The sequence below is a fragment of the Manis pentadactyla genome, chromosome 16, assembly GCF_030020395.1.
Source record: "Manis pentadactyla isolate mManPen7 chromosome 16, mManPen7.hap1, whole genome shotgun sequence".
In the NCBI taxonomy this organism is placed as follows: Eukaryota; Metazoa; Chordata; class Mammalia; order Pholidota; family Manidae; genus Manis; species Manis pentadactyla.
The window spans coordinates 10,126,062-10,130,434 of NC_080034.1; the positions used below are offsets into that span (position 1 = coordinate 10,126,062).

A 4,373-nucleotide genomic window follows, 5' to 3' on the forward strand; every position below is an offset into this window, starting at 1 on the left:
GTTTACACTAACACACAGGATGAAATTATCAAGTCAGACTCACATGAATCACAGAGATCTTATCCCTTAGCAAGCTTCGCTAAATAATTTCAATTTGAAGACTACTGAAAACTTCAGAAAGAGCAGAGAGAGGTTTTGGGCATCAAGGGTGGCTTCCCAGCCCTGGCTCTCCTTGTCCGACATGCCCCTGTGGCCCAGAATAACAGATTAGATCTCTGCTAATTTTGCAGGGTCACTGCACAGAGCAGGAGCATTTACATTGTGAAGCCGGAGAGCTGAGGACCTTAGATGAGATTCTCCAGAGGGCCATTTCCCACACGTCCTGGGGCCTTTCGCAATAGGCAATCTTTAAGGACATTCTGACAAGGGCATTTCAGAGATAAGGTCACTTCTCCTAGAAAATATCATTAGTCTGTTTACTCGGAAGTCCAGATAGGAAGGAGATTAGACTGGTGACCTCAAGGGCCTTTGTCTCAGGAGCCTTCCCTCGGGACTGCGGTGAGTGGATCAAAGTCCAGTTGCTCTAACTCTTTCCTCTCAACACAGGCAGCTATAACAGATATTGGCAAAGAGTTTGACAAAGCAGTTAGATTAATTTACTTTCCCAATAGTGGCCTACGAGTATTCTGATCACTCTACATCCTCATCAACATTTTCCATTATTGTTTATTCATTTTCCTTTTCACTATTATGGTAGGGGTGTAGTAAAATCTCTTTGTGCTTTTGACGTGCATTTCTGTGATGACTAATGAAGTGGAACAGCTTCTCATTTCTTCATTGGCTGTTTGGAAATCCTTTTCTGTAACGTGTTTGTTCAGCAGTGTTTACCTGTTTTGTACCGGATGAATGTACCCCTTTCTTATTGATCTGCAGGAGTTCTTTGCATATTAAGGATAGTTTTTAAAAAAGAAACATCTGTCACAATACCTAGTTACAGAATTTTTATTTTTCTTGTGATGAGAACTTCTAAGATTTACTGTCTTAGCAGCTTTCAAATGATGGAATGCTTCATGAATTTGCATGTCATCCTTATGCAGGGACCATGCCAATCTCTGTGTCATTCCAATTTTAGTATATGTGCTCCCCAAGCACAAGGATAGATTTTTTAAAAGAAAAAGTATTATGAATATCTTTTTCCACTCTGTGTGCTGTCTTTGTACTCTTATCTCTTTGTACTCAATATTTTTGGTAAACAGGAATTCTTAATTCCATTATCCAGTTATCCTTGTCTTTTAAAATGTAAAGCTACCTACTACTCACCTTCCCGTTTTCTCCACGGCTTAGTCCTTATTCTGTGAGTAAAGAACCCAGGCAGCCTGAAGGAAGATGATGCCTTAGAAGGGAAGGAAGAGGAAAACTAAATTATTTTATCCTACTTTGTCCACTTCACACAACCACATAATTCATGGTACATCTTATGCTCCAAATGGTTGGCCCTGTTATCTTCTGACAGTTTTGGCATTAGCAGGCCTGGGTATGTTTAGCTTTTTGTAGCAGCAGTATCTATTTGCTACTTTTGCCTCAAAAAATATTGCATAATTCCTACTTTCCACATCGGACTTGCAGAAACTTTGTGTGCGTGTTCTATCCAATATAACCAAGTACATTCTCTATCACTTTGGTTCCCTAGATACCAAGGATTTTCAGAGGTTTTCAGAGGGAAATGGACTTTATCACCAAGATCCTTCTTCAGCTCCTCTTAACAATTTACTTGTTTGAACAGGAAATAGTAAGAAGTTTGTCTATAGTTTCTTAAATATAAATCTGTAACTTTGTGTATTTGGTTTTTGGACTTAAGCCATTCTACTGGGTGAGTAGAGGTATATCTTTGTTGTTTTAAGTTCTAATTCTCTAATAGGTGACATTGAACATGTTTACATATGCTTATTTGTCTTCTGTGTATCTCCTGTAGTGAAGTGTCCAGACCTTTGCCTGTTTTCAGATTGGGTTGTTTATATTCTAATTGTTGAGTTTTAAGAGTTCTTTGTATTTTGGATATAAGTACCCTATCAGATACGTGTTTTGCCAATATATCTCCCATTCTGTGGCTTGTCTTTTCATTCACTTGGGAGAATCTTTCCCAGAAGCCTTTCATTTTCATGAAGTCCAACATTTTTCTTTTATGGATATGCTTTTGTATTGCATCTAAAAATCCCTTGCCAAACTGAAGAAGCCCTAGAATTTCTCCTACTTTCTTCTAGACGTCTTATGATTTTGCACTTTCCCTTTAGGTGTATGATCTGATTTTTGTGAAAGGTATAACACTGGGTCTACACTGGGGTTATATTCCTTTGTTTTTTAATGTGGATACCTAGTTGTTCCAACACTATTTGTTAAAAAAAATTCCATCGAATGGCCTTTACTCCTCTGTCAAAGATCATTTTACTATCTGTTAGTCTATTATTCTGGGCTCTCTATTTTGTTCCATTGATCTATTTGTCTTTTCTTTCACCAATAGTGTAGATCAGTAAGGCATTCTTTATTTCTGTTACAGTATCTCTGATTTTAGTGTTTCCTTGTGCACCTTTCTTACAGTTTCCATCTCTCTGCTTACATTACTTATCTGTTATTGCATGTTGCCTGCTTTTTCTAATAGAACCCTTAACATATTAATCATCATGATTTTAAATCCCTCATTTGGGAAAATCCCAATTTGGATAATTCCAAAATCGATGACATATCTGAGTCTAATTCTGATGCTTTGTCTCTTCAGGTTGTGCTTTTTCTTGTCTTTAGCATGCCTTGTAAATTTTTGTTGCAAGTCAAGTACCAGGTAATAGAAATAATGTGTATATTATATATAGAAATAGAAGTCAATGTAATAGAAATATGATGTATCAGGTAATAGCAACTGAGGTGTATAGGTTTATTCTATGAGCTTTTATGTCTGTCTGGTTAGGAGCTGGGCTTTGTTGAATGCCTGCAGTTGGTAGAGGTGCCACGGGCTTCCTTTCCCTGCAGCGCCGTTGGTGCCCCTCCCCCACCTTTTGCCTCTGTTTCCCTAAGCCCTTCCCTCTAGTGCTGTTTCTTTTAGCCCCTTCAGCAGTCGTGCACGTGATCCCGCCGCAGGCCTGTGATCCCCGACTATGACCTGCACAGGTGTTTCTTAGGCTTTGTTCCCTCTCCTTTGGACAGACAGCAAGGCTAGATGGGCCGGTGTTGGATAATTGCAATTTTCCCAAGTAGGATAAGGATTTTATAAAGTGTTTCCCCTTGGAGAGTAGTTCTTGGCTATGGAGAGAGACCCAGGACATATTTCAAAAATGATTACTTTTCTCCTCCCACGGCCAGAAACAGGAGGGGGTTTCTCTTGGGTCTTCCGGGTGAGAACCTGGTAGAAGTAGATCTCATGATGTCCGGGTCCTGAGACGGGGCCCTCGGGTGTTCTCCCTCTCCGCTTCGCCTCCAGTAGCCACTCAGCTGCCAGCAAGTCACCAAAACGATCATGTGACCGTTTCGCCAGCTGATGGCTCAGCAGCTGCCGCCCCAGGTGGGCCGATCTCTGCGGTTGCTGGAATCCACCTTGTCCCTCCCAGCTTGGAGGTGGCAGTTTGCCTTGTGGCCTCAATTTTCTAATGGACCCCAGAAAAATCGTTGATTTCCAGTTTGTTCAGTCTTTTTCTCATTATAAGGGCCAGTGTAACCACCTCCAAGCTCTTTACATGTCAGAGCTGAAACTGAAAGCTGACTATCTTTTTTTAATAAATAAAAATATATGAAACTGTGTTTTCTTCAACATCACAACTAATATAGAATTTTCACAGAGTTTCTTAGTCAAGATGATTTTAAAATAAATAAAACTGAATACACCTAAAAATCAAGTAGTGAAATCTTAGTCACCCAAAGGCTGGTTTTATGTATAGATTGTCTGTAGCTGTACAGCTGACATTTTTCCCCCAGTGTCTGATTTGAAATAATGCTCTTTCCTCACATACAACTTCCTAAAGTGGTTGGGGGTGGGGTAAAAAGGAGGAAAAAAATGCCAGACTGTCTTTTCTCTGCTAGATGCATAAGGGTGAGAAATGAGGAACAAGGCTGAAACTAATAGATAAAATGAGGTGCTGGGATTGTGGAGGTGAACTACATGCTATTCCAGGCCTCCCTTATGATCCGTAATTGAGTAGACTTCATAGAAAATAGGAATGGAAAGGGTCTGCTAGAAATGAAGGGAAAGACCTTGCAAAGTATGAGATTCATTCTCTTCACCTTGTGAAATTTTTCTCTTCATTCACAGCGGCTAGCAGTGTTTCCAAAGCCTTTATTTCATATTTGTCATCAGAGAAGGCTTATCCTATTCACGATTTGACAGTCTTCTAAGGACCCCCTTCTGTGACAATTTGCTTCCACTGAAGAAGAAGGGTTATACATTAGCA

At 39.9% G+C, this 4,373-nt stretch overlaps 1 pseudogene; it reads right to left on the reverse strand.

Annotated features, from left to right (window-relative positions):
- Positions 1-992: 992 nt before the first annotated feature.
- Positions 993-1,092, reverse strand: LOC118927810 (U6 spliceosomal RNA; annotated as a pseudogene).
- Positions 1,093-4,373: the final 3,281 nt, after the last annotated feature.